Source organism: Macaca mulatta, chromosome 14 (assembly GCF_049350105.2).
Source record: "Macaca mulatta isolate MMU2019108-1 chromosome 14, T2T-MMU8v2.0, whole genome shotgun sequence".
Taxonomy (NCBI): domain Eukaryota; kingdom Metazoa; phylum Chordata; class Mammalia; order Primates; family Cercopithecidae; genus Macaca; species Macaca mulatta.
In genome coordinates, this window is record NC_133419.1 from 117,613,267 (window position 1) to 117,632,055 (window position 18,789).

At 39.3% G+C, this 18,789-nt stretch overlaps 1 protein-coding gene across 9 annotated transcripts in view; it reads right to left on the reverse strand.

Annotated features, from left to right (window-relative positions):
• Nucleotides 1-18,789, reverse strand: part of SIK3 (SIK family kinase 3) — a 299,785-nt gene that overhangs the window by 93,857 nt on the left and 187,139 nt on the right. The window lies entirely within an intron of this gene.

Below are 18,789 nucleotides of genomic sequence, written 5' to 3' on the forward strand. Positions count from 1 at the left end.
ACAACTACATTACAGTAATTTCTTATCCTGTGTGTCTTCCCTTCCAGCCCATGGATTTTTGGTCCATGGATGGGTTTATATCCATGAAGCACTGCAAGACGTAGAAAAATATGTAGAGTGTGTTTGTTTGTGTAGGAAGGAAGGGAAAATACAAATATGCATGTGTATGTATGTGTGTATATTTATTTAGATTTGCCAAAAGGAATAATGTTAAATAAATGGTTACTTATGGAAAAGGTGTGGAAGCCAGATATATGAATGCACCCTGTTTTGTAGCTTTAACTTTGGAAACAAGTAATGTCTTACATAATCGAAACAATTCAGAATTGAATCAAACAGAAGAAACATTTCTAAAAATTGAAAGCAACCTGTAAAAAAGTCAGTAGATTCATGGTACATAATACCTAACTGTAAGTAAAGCTAAAGTATTCTGCTAGAGCAGCCCAACTAGACTAAGACAATTCTTCGTGGGATATATCCTAAGAACAAAAAGAACCACAAGTCTCCTTATTATTTGTAATACTACTGGTACTGTTTTCAATCAATCAGTCTCCCCCCTCATTCACATCAAAAAAGTGATTATGTTAAAGTCATCTGGAACCACAATTTTCAACACAAAAGAAAAGAGAACTAGAGATAATATTTAAGAAATAAAAATGCTGAAATCTTACATTTTAATTGGAATGTTAGTATAAACTCGTTTCATTTTCCTCTCTATTAAAAATATGTATTTCATAGCTCTGTCCCCTCCTCAAAGCAATCATAACCCAGTAGCACTAACGAGCATCCCTGAGATCCATATTCTGGTCTTTAAATGTTATTTTCCATTTAAAGAAACCAGAGTTGGCCGGGCCACGGTGGCTCACGCCTGTAATCCCAGCGCTCTGGGAGGCCGAGATAAGCGGATCACTTGAGGCCAGAAGTTCAAGACCAGCTTGGCCAACATGGTGAAACCCCGTCTCTACTAAAAACACAAAAATTAGCTGGGCGAGGTGGCGTGTGCCTGTAGTCACAGCTACTCGGGACGCTGAGGCAGGAGAATAGCTTGAACCTGGGAGGTGGAGGCTGCAGTGAGCCAAGATCACACCACTGCACTCCAGCCTCAGCAACAGAGCGAAACTCTATCTCAAGAAGAGGGGAGAGGAGGGGAGAGGAAGAGAGGAGAGGTGAGGGTAGGTAAGGGGAGAGGAAAGAGAAGAAACCCAGAGCTCCTAGGAGAAATGTTTGATTCCATGTCTGGGACAGGAAATGTTCAAGATAAGCATAGGACATCTTGCCTAAAAGCAACAAAAATATCAAAGACTATTGAGTTCACATCAAAAGGACACAGGAGTCAGCCTGAAGAGGCTCCAGGCTCCCGTGGGCTAAGTGGAATAATTTCAGTATCAAAAGAAGAATGACTCAATGGACTGAAGAACATAAAATATACTAAAATCCATAATTGCACAACTATATTACAAAATAGAAAACCAACTTCCTTAGTCTCCACTGGAGATTGCTAGAGAACCAATTCATTATTCTAAAAACTGACACATACAGGAAAGGAAAGAATCAAGCATTTATCTTGCCATTGCTACAGTTTCTAAGTAATTTATAAGGCAAAGTTCTTTACAGAAGAATAATAACTCATAAATGTAGAATGAATGAGAGAATTCAAATAATCATCATTTTGCAACTTCTTTTTTTTTTTTTTTTAAGACAAGTCTCGCTTTGTCACCCAGGCTGTAGTGCAATGGCGCAGTCTTGGCTCACTGCAACCTCTGCCTCCTGGGTTCAAGCGATTCTCCTGCCTCAGCCTCCCGAGTAGCTGGGACTACAGGTGTGCATCAACACGCCTGGCTAATTTTTGTATTTTCAATAGAGACGAGGTTTCACCATGTTGGTCAGGCTGGTCTGAAACTCCTGACCTCGTGATCCACCTGTCTCAGCCTCCCAAAGTGCTGGGATTTCAGGCACGAGCCACCAAGCCCTGCCTTGCAACTTCTAATGAAATAGCTAGGCAACTGAATGACAGGAGTAGGTAAAACATTAGGTAAAAGATTGATGGGAAACTTTATAAAGGATCAATTTGGTGAACAATAACTAAACCTGAAGATTATTCTAAGTATCACTAAAAGTGGGAAAACCAGATATTATACAATTCCTGAAGAAGTGATACAATAAAAAACTATGGAGCACTCCTGCTTCCCCTCCAAAAACTGAACTAACCAAATTCCTAAATGTAACTTCCACTTTCCAAGAAACACTGAACTACAGGAACATGCTGAATGACACAATAAAGATATGATCAGCCAAATTCCAAATGTAGGACACTTTTTAAGACAATCCATAGCATAGAAAAAAAGTAAATGTTTGTAGGGAAGAGATGAGGTTGTTACAGATTATTTAAAAATTTAGATTATAAAAAACTTAAGACATTTTTCAACTCAATGGATGTATGGATTTGTTGCATCGTAATTTGTACAAACTATAAGAAGATGTTTTGAAACGTGCAGAAAGCTAAACATGCCCTGGCTATTACATGACAGTAAGGAATTACTGTTAACGCTGTTGTATGTAAGAATGGTATTGTAGACTGTAGTTTTGATTATGAATTTACTTTACCTAACTATAGAAGCTGGGCTGTTTGTAGACACTTGATAATAACAAACAGAGGGTTACGATTCTTCACAGAAAGTAAATGCTAATGTAGGAGCCAGGCAAAAATATTCCTTTAAGTTTTTTTTTTTTTTTTTTTTTTTTTTTTTTTTTTTGAGACAGAGTCTCACTCTGTTGCCCAGGCTGGAGTACAGTGTGTGATCTTGGCTCACTGCAACCTCCGCCTCCCATATTCAAGTGATTCTTGTACCTCAGCTTCCCGAGTAGGTGGGACTATAGGTGTGTGCCACCACGCCCAGCTAATTTTTGTATTTTTTAGTAAAGATGGGGTTTCAACATGTTGGCCAGGCTGGTCTTGAACTCCTACCCTCAAGTGATCTACCCATCTCAGCCTCCCAAAGTGCTGGGATTACAGGAGTGAGCCACCACGCCTGGCCCTTTGGGATTTATATATACTCAATACAGCAAAAATAATTTGATTTGTTCTCTGAGGCTCTTATTTTTATGTCATGGTAGAAATGACTGGATGATCAGACTATAAATGAATGTTTTACTATAAAGTGAGGTCAAAGCACGGGTGGCTTCCTCATGCATCCTGAGCCAGTTACAATATAAATGCTGGTCACAGACCCGCCCCCGCCAGCTACCCTCCTTCATCCATGCGTCTCTTCACTTGCATGTTTCTGGCGGGTGCATTAAAAAAAAAAAAAAAAAAAAATGATAAATAAATAAAATAAATGTTAGTCATATCTGATATTAAGAAAACAGAACAAAAAATGAATAATAATAAATGGGAAATTAATTAGGGAAATAAATGTAAGTCAATTATTCTGATTCAGAGTGACTAAAGTTCAGTAGCATGGTTACTTGCTTCTGTTAGGAAAGCCTCAGAAAATAGCTAAGTTTTGTTCGTTTGTTTTGTTTTGATTTTTTTGAGACAGAGCCTCGCTCTGTCTCCCAGGCTGGAGTACAGTGGCGCAATCTCAGCTCACTACAAGCTCTGCTTCCTGGATTCAGGCCATTCTCCTGCCTCAGCCTCCCGAGTAGCTGGGACTACAGGCGCCCACCACCATGCTCGGCTAATTTTTTGTATTTTCAGTAGAGACGGGGTTTCACCATATTAGCCAGGATGGTCTCAATCTCCTGACCTCGTGATCCGCCCGCCTCAGCCTCCCAAAGTGCTGGAATTACAGGCTTGAGCCACTGCACCCAGCCAAAAATAGCTAAGTTTTTTTTACAATCAAAGGAGTAAATAACCTAGTGGGAAAACGGTAGTTTAGTTGTGAAGATATAAAGGATGCTGAGGATTAAATAAAAACATGTAAAAGAAAAAAAAAAAATCCACAACAAACCAGTACATAGTAGTGCTCAAATAAATGTGTTGTATTCTTGAACTTCCAGGCAGTCACAAGATAAAATAACCTATGTGAAACACTTAACACAGTATCTTGTACACAATGGTTATGCAAGTTAGTCTTTCGGATCCTCTGTCCTAATAGTTCTTGAGTGACCCATGGCATCAATGAACGGCCTTGTGAGAAGTTCAGGGTTCCATACATGTTGGCACCACTAAGAAATGTTATTTTTTAAGACGCTGAGAATGTTCATAATAAATCATACACTTTTCAAAAGACTCCTCTTAAATTAGTAATTTGTTTTAAATGCCCATGAGTTCTGCCTGGTATTCAGGAAACTTAACTTGATAAAGTACTGGATTTATGACTTCATGGTCTCAAATAGGAAGTTTGGGGATATATATCTGAAGATATCATAGTGTGGAAGTTTTAAATTATAAGTTTAGTGGTTTACAAAACTAACCAGTTTCTCAATTCTGTTTGTAACACTAAACAAACCCACATTGTCATCACTGCTCCTTCATAATATAAGGCTGAATAGTATGTAAAAATAAACTTGATAAGTCAATTGAATGAGTAACAAATACTCATTAAATAACCAATTACTGAAGTCTATTTATTACACTGCTTAGAATTCATAATCTTCAATATGTCTTTCTCTATACAGTTACCCAAAAAAGGTGCTTTCCCCACGTCAAAAACTCATTTAACTAAAATGTTATTAAATAACATGCAAATTCCATGCCTAATTTGGTTATATTTCATTGTGACACAATAAGATACATTTAGTGAGTGCCTACTATATGTTAGACACTACATTAAACAAGGAAGACACAGATGAATAGAACTTAAACGCCATAATCAGCAATTCAGTGAGGTTCTTTCATTCACTTAGTATTTTATTCAACTTATCAATAAATATTTATGGAACATGCATTCTCTGTGGGCACTATTTTAGGTATTAAAGATTTAGTAGGCAACAAAAATGACAAAGTCTTTAATGGCATGTAAATTTTATTGACTCAAGACAATAAACAAACAAATAAATATATGTCAGTTCATGATAAGAACCAAAAAGAAAAGTGAAGCAAGACAGAGACTACAGAGCAGCAGGCCAGTAGGAAGAATGAGATTTTTAGACAGCATGGTGAGCAGAGACCTCTCTAATGAGGTAACATTTGATAAGAGACTTGTAAGGAACAGGAGAGACAGCCACGTGCATATGTGGGAAAAGAGTAATTCAGGAAGAAGAAATGGAATATACGAAGGTCTTAAAGTGGGAGCACAGCGAAGGGTTTCATGAAGAAGAAAGATGCCAATGTGAGTGGGAGAGTGCTAGGAGCTGCGGTGAGAGACAGCTGGAGATCAAATTATATAATCTTATAGGCCATAGTAGGAATTATAAATTTATTCCAAATAGATGGGAAAGCCAACAGAAGTAGCTGAGTAGTAAGGTCCCACTTGAATTTTAAAAGAATCCTTCTAGCTATAATAGGGGGGTCAGGGCAGATTCAGAGAGACTATTTAAAGGCTACTGCAGTGATCTTAGCAGACATGATTGTGACTTAGACCAGATTGGTAGTGATGGAGGTGGTGATAAGTGATTGAATTCAGCATATATAGTCTTCCCTCTCTATCTGTAGGCACCATAGTCATGGATTCAACCAACCCCCTTGGAAAATAGTGAAGGAAAAAGAAATGGACTAGAGTCTAAATTACCAGTAAAAGACAGACTTAGAAATGAAAAAAAAAATTACTTCAAAAAGTGCTATAGGAGAAGTATGTTCAAAGTGAAGAAAAAAAAGGCAATTAGCTATCTGGCAAAATCAGTGCAGAGTTCACAGGGGGAATAACATTTGAGACAGGTCACAAAAGTTAAGGAGGGACAAAGAGGGCAAAGAAGGGCAGCAGGGTTTTTACATCAGGGCCGACACCTCCTATTGATAATCACTTTTCCAACCAACTCCTCTAAGACTAGCAATTCCTTTACAGGCCTCTTCAGGAAAAAAGGGACAATATTCCACCAGGGATTAGGAAGTAATGTAACCTCTTCAAGGTCACCATTAACAATACTATGCCATGTGCTTGGGCAGCTAGTATACTCCCTCTCTGCCTCTCTTGCCTTCACATTCATCAAAGACACTGACTGAAACCTAGTTTGTACTCTATTGCACCCTCCACTCAGATTCTACCATCACCTAGGGAATGCGAACATCAATGAGGATAGCTTATTTGACAGTTTGCTTCATGATTCTTTTAGCGTTCTTTCTCTCCAGTGACCTAGAACTCTAGCAATGTATAGCAACTACTCCTATGGCCACATCTTGAAATTGTCTTTGCTTGACGTTATTTTGCCTATGAAATTCTAAACTTCCCCCTCTTATCATAACCTTCTAAATTAGCACTATCAAATAAAATACAATGTGTGCCATTTATATAAGATTTTCTTGTAATCACATTTAAAAGTTAAAAAAAAAAGCACTCATTTTGAAAATCAATACCTCACTTTAAACCAATACATCAAAAGATCATTTCAGAATGTAATCAATAAAAATAATAGCAATGAGATAGGGTACCTTCTTTTTTTCATACTAAGTCTTCAAAATCCACTGTGTATTTTATACTTTATAAGCATATCACAACTAAAATCCTAAGTTGTCTATAGCCAAGGTGTAATGTAGTTTTATCAAAATAAGAGTTGTGTTTAATAGAAAAACGTTTTAGACTCTGCAGAGTGAAGAACTTGGCCTTGCCCAAAGAGAAGGCCTGGCCTTCTGTTGGCTTCTGGGAAGCAATCTCCGGGTTCTTGGAATGTTATGTCTGCTAGGAGTGTCTCTGTTTGTCTGGGAGCCTTGGGTCGTGCCAGAGAGTCTAACAACATGATTTAGGCTGGGATTTGCCACACCCATATAGTCTCAGGGTAGAGGCTGGATATACATTGTTAGCTACACAACAGCGTGACTTGATGTGTGGGTTTTGGGTCATGAGCATCAGTTGACCGAGACACACAGATCAATCAAGTGAGCAGTCAATCAATCAATCAGGCTTATGTAAAATAAAAACACTGAACACAGAGGGTCAGCTGGGCTTCTCTGATGGGTACTGCTCTGTACACAATGTAACACATCCATACCAGGAGTGTAACACATCCTGTTATCCACATGGAAAGGACAACAAAAGTTCTGCATTTGGTACTTCTCCTGGACTCTGCACTTCCTTCCCTGGCTGATTTTAATCTGTACCCTTTACCTGTAATAAACTGGGAGTATATTAGCTTTCAGTGAATTTTGTGAATCCTTCTAGCTATTTTCAAACTTAACCGGTTTTGGGAATTTCCTGAACTTGTAGGTGACAGCAGAGATTGCGCCATTGCACTCCAGCCTGGGTAACGAGAGCGAAATTCCATCTCAAAAAAAGAAAAAAAAAGAAATCCAAATATAAAGTGCTGTGATTACCTCTTTAAGCAATTTTATATCATTTAAAGAAATTAAGATAAGAAAAATATATGTATTTACATAGTCTTTTACTTTTCCCTACATATTCGCCATTTCTGTTTTCTTTACTTACCCCTGTGGATAGCAATTACCATATGTTATCCTTTGCTTTCAGCCTGAGCACCTCTTTCATATGTCCCGCATAGATCTGCTAACAATAAATTATCTCAGTATTTGCTTATTTCTGAACATATTTATTTTGCCTTCATCCATATAGAATTTTTGATTTCACAGGATTTTTTGTTTTTATTTCAGCACTTTAAATGTATCAGTCCACTCGCTGTCTTCCAGCCTTTTTTCCCTCTGATGAGAAGTCAGCTGAAAATCATATTGTTGTTACCCTGCATGTGATGAAGTATATTTTCTCCTGCTGCTTGCAAGATTCTTTGTCTCTGGCTTTTAACATTTCGACAAAGATTTGTGTTTTAGATGTAGATGTGGATCTCTTTGTGTTTGTCCCACTTGAGGTACATGGAGCTTCTTGAAACTGAAGATTAATGTTTTACGATACACATTGGAAGTTCTTGGTCATTACATCTTCAAGCATTTGTTCTTTCCCTTTCTCTATCTCCTCTTCTTCTGGGCTTTCTATTGCAAATATGTTGGTACGTTTGATCTTGTCCCACAGATCTCCCAAGGCTCTAATTATTTTTCTTCAATGGTTTTCTCTCTGTTCTTCAGATTGAATTAATTACGTTTTTTTTTTTTTTTTTTTTGAGACAGGGTCTCACTCTGTTGCCCAGGCTGGAGAACAGTCACATGATCATAGCTCACAGTAGCCCCAAACTCCTGGGCTCAAGAGATGCTCCCATCTCAGCTTCCCGAGTAGCTGGGACTACAGGCATGCACCACCATCTCAGGCTATTTTTTTTTTTTTTTTTGTAGAGACAGGGTCTTGCTATACTGTCAGGGCTGCTCTCAAACTCCTAGGCTCAACTGATCCTCCCGCCCTCAACCTCCCAAAGTGCTAGGGTTATAGGCATGAGCCAGATTGAATTTTTTAAAAAAATATTTCTTCAACTTTATTGGTTGTATCTTCCGCCATTTCAAATCTTCTGTTGAACTCATCTAGTGAATTTCTCATTTACTTTTCAACTCTAGATTTTCTATTTTGTTCTTTTTTTATAGTTCCTATTATACCTTATCTATTTGTGAAATCATTGTCACCATATTTTCATTTAGTTATTTAGACATGATCTCCTTTAACTGTTCAACATATTTATTACTACTATGACGTTTTCACTAAATTTAACATCTTGGCCACTCAGAGACAGTTTCTATTGACTGCTTTTCATCCTGATTAGGGTTTACATGTCCCTGGGTATTTTTCTTTTTTTTTCTTTTTTTGAGACGGAGTCTCGCTCTCGCCCAGGCTGGAGGGCAATGGCGCAATCCCGGCTTACTGGAAGCTCCACCTCCTGGATTCACGCCATTCTCCTGCCTCAGCCTCCCAAGTAGCTGGGACTACAGGCGCCGCCACCACGCCTGGCTAATTTTTTTTTGTATTTTTTAGTAGAGACGGGGTTTCACCATGTTAGCCACGATGGTCTCGATCTCCTGACCCCGTGATCCTCCCACCTCTGTCTCCCAAATTGTTGGGATTACAGGCGTGAGCCACCGCGCCCAGCCGGGTATTTTTCTTTAACATACCATAATTTTTTTAGAAAACTGATATAATACATCACATATTAAACCGATTCTGCACTATGATTTACCCCCTGCAGATTACTGTTGTCATTAATGAGGTTTTTTTTCTGTTTTTCAGTAACCTTCCAGCAAATAATTTTAGAATCTAGCTTCCCATGGTGTGCCACTGTTGATTTCTCTGCTAAACTGTTGTTTAAATTCTTCTTTTTATTTTTTAGCCTGGCTTCCCTGAAGTCAACCCCATGTCTACATAGCTAAGTGTCCAAGCCAGGTAGCCACTCATCCTCTGCTGATTAATCTGTTTAATTCTCAAATGGTTTGCTGCGCAGTTTCCTAACAGGTCTTGGTATGCCCCAGCCCAATCCTTCCTCCAGAATGTATGGTAATAATTCAGGGTAAAACTCAGTTCCTCATTCACTCACTCACTCACTCACTCATTCATTCATTCAATAAACAATTACTGATCTTTTCCAGCAGCAAGTACTTCAGTCCAAAAGTAAGAACTAGAGAACAAAAATAGACATGGGGATACAACAGTGGGCAAAACAGACATGGTCCCTAAACTTGTGAAGTTTAATGTCTAGTGGGACAGAAATACCATTAAATAATTACAAAATTAAATGTAAAACCGTAACTGATATAAATACTATTAAGAAAGGCTATAGTGGCCGGCGCAGTGGCTCAAGCCTGTAATCCCAGCACTTTGGGAGGCCGAAACGGGCAGATCACGAGGTCAGGAGATCGAGACCATCCTGGCTAACATGGTGAAACCCTGTCTCTACTAAAAATACAAAAAACTAGTGGGGCGAGGTGGCGGGCGCCTGTAGTCCCAGCTACTCGGGAGGCTGAGGCAGGAGAATGGTGCAAACCCGGGAGGCGGAGCTTGCAGTGGGCTGAGATCTGGTCACTGCACTCCAGCCTGGGCGACAGACCGAGACTCCCTCTCAAAAAAAAAAAAAAAAAAAAAAAAAAAAGGCTATAGTACAGTAAGAGGGTATAAAGGGGGGTTTGGCCAAGTCGAATAAGTCACATAAAGTTCTTCACTATTGACCCTTCCCTGAATTACCAGACTCATTTTTTGCCATTTTCTCACATACACCTTGTATTTAACCCTACTAAACCTCTTAAGGAATATGGAATATGCCATGCTGTCTCTAATCTCCAAATATGTTAAACAAGCTATAGCATGTCTGAAATACCTTGCTCTCCCTAGTTAATTCCTGCAAGTATTCCAAGATGCAGTTCTTGCATTACTTCTTTGAATCCTTCATACCACATGTGATGTTCATATAGGTCACTTGATCTCATTGAGGGTGGTCAGATCCTCCATCATATAAGTGCTTTTCCCCTTTATAAATGGTTAGGGTTTTGTGGGGAGATGGCCGGAAATTGTGCCAATATCCTGTCGTCATATGTATCAGTTTGGTAGGGGTGCCATAACAAATTACCACAAATCGGGTAGCTTAAAACACGTGGAATTTATTCACTCACAGTTCTGGAAGCAAGACATCCAAAAGCAGAACCGTGCTCTATTTAGAAACCCTAGAGGAGGCCGGGCACAGTGGCTCACGCCTGTAACCCCAGCACTTTGGGAGGCCTAGATGGACGGATCACCTGAGGTCAGGAGTTTGAGACCATCCTGGACAACGTGGTAAAACCCCGTCTCTACTAATTATACAAAAATTAGCTAGGCATGGTGGCACATGCCTGTAATCCCAGCTACTCAGGAGGTTTAGGCAGGAGAATCACTTGAACCCGGGAGGCGGAAGTTGCAGTGAACTGAGATCGCACCATTGCACTCCAGCCTGGGCAACAAGAGAGAAACTCCGTCTTGAAAAAAGAAACCCTAGAGGAGAATCTGTTCTTTGTCTCTTTCAGTTTCTTATGGCTGAATCACCCCAATCTTTTTCAAGACTGTTTTGGCTATGTTGTGTCCCTTGCAATGCCATATAAATTTTAGAATCAGGTTGTCAATCTCTACAAAAAAGTCAGCTTAAATTCTGATGGAGATTGCGCTGAATGTGGAAATCAATATTGCCGTCTTGACAATGTTAACTCTTATAATCCATGTACATGGAATGTTTTTCCAATCATTTAGATCTTAAGTTTCTTTCAATGTTGTTTTTACACTTATTAATACTTTCCAGAGTATAAGTTCTGTACTTCTTTTGTTAAATTTATTCCTAAGAATTTTATTCTTATTGACACTATTGTAAATTGAATTGTTTCCTTCTTTTCTGGATAGTATTTTACATTGCAAGGGTATAGAAATACAACTGATCTCTGTATACTAATCTTCTACCCTACAAATCTGCAGAACTCACTTATCAGTACTAATAGTTTTTCAGTAGATTCTTCAGGATTTTCTATATATAATATCATGTCATCTCTGAATAGAGATGGTTTTACTTCTTCCTTGCTAATCTAGATGCCTTTAAAATCTTTTCCTTGCCTAACAGTTGTGGCTAGAACCTCCAGTACAATGTTTGGATAGAAGTGGCAAGAGATTAAACCTTTTGTTTCTGCTCTGAGTGGGAAAACATTCAGTCTTTCACCATTAAGTATTATGTTAGCTGTGGGTTTTTCATAGAGGTCCTTCATGCAGTTGATGAAAATATCTTCTATTTCTAGGCTGATGGCTGTTTTTATCATGAAAGAGTGTTGGATGCAATTTACTTATGCCCGGGAGGCAGGGGGGGCGGATAGTACACGTGTGTGTGTGTGTGTGTGTGTGTGTGTGTGTGTGTATGAAAGAATGTTGGATTTTTTTTTTTTTGAGACAAAGTCTCACTCTGTCACCCAGGCTGGAGTGGTTAGTAGCACAATCTTGGCTCACTGCAACCTCTGCCTCCTGGGTTCAGGCGATTCTCATGCCTCAACTTCCAGAGTAGCTAGGATTACAGGTGTGCACCACCACACCTGGCTAATTTTTGTATTTTCAATAGAGACGGGGTTTCACCATGTTGGCCAGGCTGGTCTCAAACTCCTGCCCTCAGGTGATCCACCCGCCTTGGCCTCCCAACGTACTGGGATTACAGGTGTGAGCCACTGCACCCAGCCAGAATGTTGGATTTTGTCAATTTTTTGGCATCTTATTGAGATGTCATGTTTCTTTTGTATTCTATTAGTATCTATCCCAGGAACCTTGTTTTTTGGTTTTGTTTTGTTTTTCAGACGGAGTTTTGTTCTTGTTGCCCAGGATGGAGTGTAGTGGTGTGATCTTGGCTCACTGCAACCTCTACCTCCCAGGTTCAAGCAACTCCCCTGCCTCGGTCTCCCAAGTAGCTGGGATTACAGGTGTCCACCACTATGTCCAGCTAATTTTTTGTACTTTCAGTAGAGATGGGGTTTCACCATGTTGGTCAGGATGGTCTCGAACTCCTGATCTCAGGTGATCCAACCGCCTCGGCCTCCCAAAGTGCTGGGATTACAGATGTGAGCCACCGCGCCTGGCCAATCCCAGGAATCTTTATTGTTCCTGGGATATCCCACAGGGCCACAATGTATAATTCTTCCTATATGTTGCTGGGTTCAGGTGGTAACTATTTTGTTGAGGATTTTTGCACCCATGCCATATTGTCTATAATTTTTTTGTACTGTCTTCTGGTATTGGTATCAGAGTAATACTGGCCACATAAAATGGATGGAAAGTGTTCCCTCTTCTGTTTTCTAGAAGACATTGTAAAGAATTGCTATTAATTGTTCTTAAAATGTTTGGTAGAATTCTGCAGTGATTCCACCTGGGCCTGGGATTTTCTTTGTGAGTAGTTTTTTTGATAACTACTTCAATCCCTTTACTTTGATATCAGTCTATTCAGACTGTCTATTTCTTCTTAAGTCAGTTGTTTCAACAGTTGGTATCTTTCTAGGAATTTGTCCATTTCATCTAAGTTATCTGACTTTTTTTTTTTTTTGAGGCAGGGTCTCACTCTGTTGCCCAGGCTGGAGTGCAGTGGTGCAATCACAGCTCACTGCAACCTCCACCTCCCAAGCTCAGGTGATCCTCCCACTTCAGCCTCTCGAGTAGCTGGGACTACAGGTGTGCACCACCATGAGTGCCTAATTTTTCTATTTTTTTGTAAGAGACGGTGTTTCACCATGTTGCCCAGGCTGGTCTTGAACTCCTGAGGACAAGCAATCCACCCACCTCGGCCTCCCAAAGTGCTAGGATTACAGTCATGAGCCACCAAGCCCAGCTGATTTGTTGATATACAGTTGTTCATAATATTCCTTTATAATCATTTTTATTTTTTATTTTTTAAGACAGGGTCTTGCTCTGTTGTCCAGGCTGGTATGTACTGGCACAATCATGGCTCCCTGCAGCCTTGATCTCCTGGGCTCAAGTGATCCTCCTGCCTCAGCCTCCTAAGTAGCTAGGACCACAGGCTCATGCTACCACACCCGGCTAATTTTTTATGTTTACTAGAAATAAGGTCTCACTATGTTGTCCATGTTGGTACTGAACTCCTGCACTCAAGCAATCCTCCCACCTCAGCTTACCAAAGTGTTGGGATTATAGGTGTGAGTCACCATGCCCAGCCCATTTTTATTTCTTAAGGGACTGTAGTAATGTTCCTTTCTTTCACTTCTGATTTTAGTCATTTCAGTCTTCTCTTTTTTTCTTCTCTCTCTCTCTCTCTCATCAATCTAAAGATCTATCAATGTTGTCGATTTTTTCAAAGAACCATCTTTTGGTTTCACTGATATCCTCTATTGTTTCTCTATTCTCTATTTCATAATTTCTGCTATAATCTTTATTTCCTTCTTTTTGCTTGCTTCAAGACACTAGAAGAGGAAGAACAAACTAAAACTGAAGCAAGCAGAAAGAAGGAAATAACAAAGATTATAGCAGAAATTATGAAACAGAGAACAGAAAAACCACCAACTATAATGGAATGAAACTGGAAATCAAGAGTAGGAAACATTTGGGAAATTCACAAATACTGAAAATTAAACACCACACTTCTAAATAAATAATGAAATAAATAAAATATCAAAAGCGAATTCAGAAAATACTTTCAAATGAATGAAAATGAAAATACAGCATACTAAAACTCATGATATGCAGTCAAAGCATGCTTAGAGGGAAATTTATAGCTGTAAAATGCCCATAGTTTCAAAGATCTCATATCAATAACCTAAGGAGCTATGACTACAGGTGCATGCCACCATGCCCAGCTAAAGGCTGGATTCTTCTAGTGAAGTTTATTTCTCTATATTTACAGTGTTCAGCCTCTAATGTGTTTCCTCTGGAACAGGCAGCTTCGGTAGGCCTACAGTTAGTTACTTTGGGATCACAGTGTTTTTGCTAGGACTTTCTCCCTCCCGTTTACTCACCATATCCAGCTGTTAAACTCCACTAATTGCTGGCTGATTGCAATTTTGTTTTGAACAATGCCCTGGGGCACAAATTGGTCTACAAACAATACAATCAAATTCTGGTTCCTTTGAAGAAGTATTTTTTGCCATCAGTGTTTTTTTGTTTTATTTTTGTTTTTATTTAAGACAGGGTCTCCCTGTGTTGCCTATGCTGGCCTCCAACTCCTAGGCTCAAGCCATCCTCCTGCCTGAGTAGCTAGAATTACAGATGTGCACCCAGCCAGTGATTTATTTTTATTCTAACCCCAGAAAAGGTCTTTCTAAATTAATTCATTGGTTCTCTCCTGCAAACTAGCAAACCTACCATTTGGCCTGTTTCATGAATCTCTTCTCAAATGCCCTTTACCACAACCTCCACAACCTCTTTCTTTTTCTTTTTTCTTTTCCCTCTACTCTTCTTGAGAGTACAATCAGGTTTGAACTTCTTCACTCCCTGTTTCAAATGAAGTCAGTTCCTTTGGGAAGAAATTAGGAGCTGTTTTACGGTTTGTTTTTCTCCGCAGGTAAAATCTCAGAGTTAGGGCTCTGGAGCTGGGGTTGGGGACAATAGTAAACTTCTCTGAGTGACACACTCCCACTCTAGGAACTGACAGTTTAGTGGATGGAGAGCGAGGGGGAGGACAGCAGCCTGGGGTCCTCTCAGCTTGCCTCTCCTAGCAGCTTGAAACCACTGTCTTAAGACCCAGGGCAAGAGTGATCTGGGTCCTAGTATTCTCGGCATACCTGATCAAGTTCCACAAGTGGGGGCTGAGTAGAAGAAGAGGCCCCCATCTCTTAACTGCACTTCTCCAGGACTCAGCAATAGGCAGCTGGGGGCAGAATGAGAAATGCTGATGTCCAGATCCTCCTGGGAAGAAAGCTGCTATTCAGATGCTGGAGAGAATTAAGGAGAAGCGACAAATAAAAATTACAGGAGACCACTGTTTTCTAATAAACTTCTGCACTAGGCACCAACAGACCAAACTTAACATCAAAATGGAGTCACTCATGCTAAAGTTCCAAACCGAAAACTAGGTTGTTATCTGACCTGAGAAATCAGGAGAAAGAGGTAACAGCCAATTTCCCAAACAGCCCAGTCTAAAATCTTTAATTGGCACAATGATGAAGTTCCTCTGCTTTAATCCTTAAAAAAAAAGGTAGCCTGAAGTAACCTGATGTTAAGTAATTAGTTAATTTTCTATTATTCTGTTTAAAAGTAAGCAATACACTGTTCAGACTTCTTAACCCCTTCTGTCTATAAGCCAAACTCTTCTGCTCAGCTTACTGAAACACTTATTCTATGAAATGAAATGTTGCCCAATTGTAGAATTGCAAATAAAGCCAACTGGGATCATCAAACTAAACTTGTAATTTTGTCTTTTGACAGGAGGAAGCCCTGTGTTCTTGGCTGCAGTAGTCTGGACAGGAACTTCCACACTGCTGACCAGACTTTGTTTCTTACTGAATTTGCACAGATGCTCTTGAATAATGTTCCTTCATTTTCTGTTTTACCCTTAGGATGATTTCCTGAGACTTTAAATGACTGGGTTTTGTTTTCTTTAATAGTTTTCACTTGTTTCAGCAAGCAAGGCAAGAAAGCAGAGCTCCTCACACCTTTATACCAGAAGTTGATCTCCCATTCATTCTCTCACATGAAGGCGTAAGGAAGCCCTGTGCTAGAGCTCTATATGTGCGAAACTATAACACAAATATTCTAGATCTTACCTTTTACAGACCTAGAAACTGCGTACCAGAATCATCTAGTAATTTGCTCTAAGTAAAAGTGCAAATATAGGTGACAGAGATCTGATTCAAACCTAGGTCTAAATACATCAAAAGCCCAGGTTTTCTTGAATAAGCCCCTTTCATCTTTTTTACACAGACACTTTTAAAAATCAGAGCTCATGAGACAGTTCTATCCCTGTGCGGGCTCAATAATTTCTTTAGGTAATACACTATTTTCTTCCTCATCTGGATCTTTTATAATAATATTACTTAATAGTATCAATAACATTTCAAATTCTATTGTTATATATTATACAATATGTTATAATACCTAATTATAGATTAGTGCAAAAGTAATTGTGGGTTTTGCCATTACTTTCAATAACAAAAGCCACAACTACTTTTGCACCAACCTAAAATATTTTGTTTTTAAAGTAATATTATCAGAAGTGGTATTCTGTTTGTTCATCCCCTAAGGTACATTCACAGGAAGTCCATGACCAAGAAACTTATCTCTCTAATACTGCTTCCTGCTGGGTGCAGTGGCTCATGCCTATAATCCCAACACTTTGGGAGGCCAAGGCAGGAGAATTGCTAGAGCCCAGGAGTTCAAAACCAGCCTGGGCAACATAATGAAACCTAATCGCTATAAAAATTTAAAATTTAGCCTGGCATGGTGGTATATACCTATAGTACCAGCTACTCGGGAGGCTAAAGCAGGAGGATCACTTGAGCCCAGGAAGCTGGGGGTGCACTGAGCTGTGATCCCATTACTGCACTTCACCTGAACAGAGCAAGACCCCAGCTCAAAAAAGAATACATACATACATACATACATACGTACATACATACATACATACGTACATACATACATAAAATCTACTTTCTTAAAGAGTAAGGTAGATTGATGTGCCCTGTGTTTGAGTCTTTTTTATTACAAACATTAAGATGACATTGTCAGGCTTCTGAGCCAAAGCTAAACCATCATATCCCCTATGACCTGCATGTACACATCCAGATGGCCGGTTCCTGCCTTAACTGATGGCATTACCTTGTGAAATTCCTTTTCCTGGCTCATCCTGGCTCAGAAGCTCCCCCACTGAGCACCTTGTGACCCCCACCCCAGCCCACCAGAGAACAACCCCCTTTGACTGTAATTTTCCTTTACCTACCCAAATCCTATAAAACAGCCCCACCCCTATCTCCCTTGGCTGACTCTCTTTTCGGACTCAGTCCACCTGCACTCAGGTGAAATAAACAGCCTGGTTACTCACACAAAGCCTGTTTGGTGGTCTCTTCACACGGACGCCAGTGACAGACATGATCTTTTTTCTCCCAAAATTACCATTGGTTCTCCACCAATAAATATCTTTCTATGAGTTAAAATGCCTAACAGGCAGCTCAAGGATTTGGAAGATGTTTGACTTTTTATAGAATAAAACTTGTAAATAGGTATCTTCCAGGCTGAGCAATATAGTGAGACCCCCACCCCCTCCCCGTCTCTACTAAAAATTTAAAAATTAGCCAGGTGTGGCAGTGCACACCTATAGTATCAGTTACTCAGATGGCTGAGGCAGGAGGATCGCTTGAGCCCAGGCAGCAGTGAGCTAGGATTGCACCACTGTATTCCAGCCTGGGCAACAGAGCGACACCTTGTCCAAAGAAAAAACATTATCTAGATACTGAAAGTTTTCTATTTGCCTTTGTGTACATTTGTGATCTTAATTAAGGCAGGTTTATCATAACGTGCCTGGAATGTCAGACCACAGTATAGTCTCCCAATAACATGACTGCTAGTTCTCTCTCTCCAAATATTCTCTCTTGTGCTTTCATTTTCTGTTTCATAAATTTCCATATAACCATGCCCTCCCTCCAGGGCATAGCCTTCCCTGATCTCCAAAAGTTAACCAAACTGCCATCTGCACTACTGTTCTCTACTATACAGAGTTTATAGTTTCCATTCTCATCTACAAAGTAATATGTTGATTTCCCTGTCTGTTTTCCACCAGATTTCTCCACAGAAAGGAAAACCAGTGTCTTAATTGAGTCAGCATCTCCAAGGCACATGACTGGCATATAATTATCATACATACTGAAAGCCTACTATACCTTCTTGACAAACAATGTTATCCTTCCAATCTTGTAATGCTTTCATTTCTTTAAAATAAAGTATCCCCTCCTATACTATATTGAGTATAAATTTCATTCTATCACCATTAGCTTTAACATTAACTAGCCAATTAAATATAAAATTAAGAAATAATGATACCTCTTTTAAAAAGGACTAGCACTTATCCTAAAGATACTCTGATACAAAAACATGCTAGATCGCTAGAGAAACTGTAAAACACACACACACACACACACACACATATCCATGCCGCCACAACTGAGTAGTCATTAATAAGAAGATTCCATTTTAAAAGTGATTCTATGCTTTTAAATACATTTTTTCAGCATGCAGGAAGGAGCAAATGTTTAAAATAAAAATTAAAAAACAAATTTTAAATTAGTAAGTGCTCATACTGATAAATTTTTTAAAAAATAAGGAAATTAGACAAATAAGGTATATAAAGAAACTTTTTTCTGTAGTTGCCAAAAGAAAAAAAAAA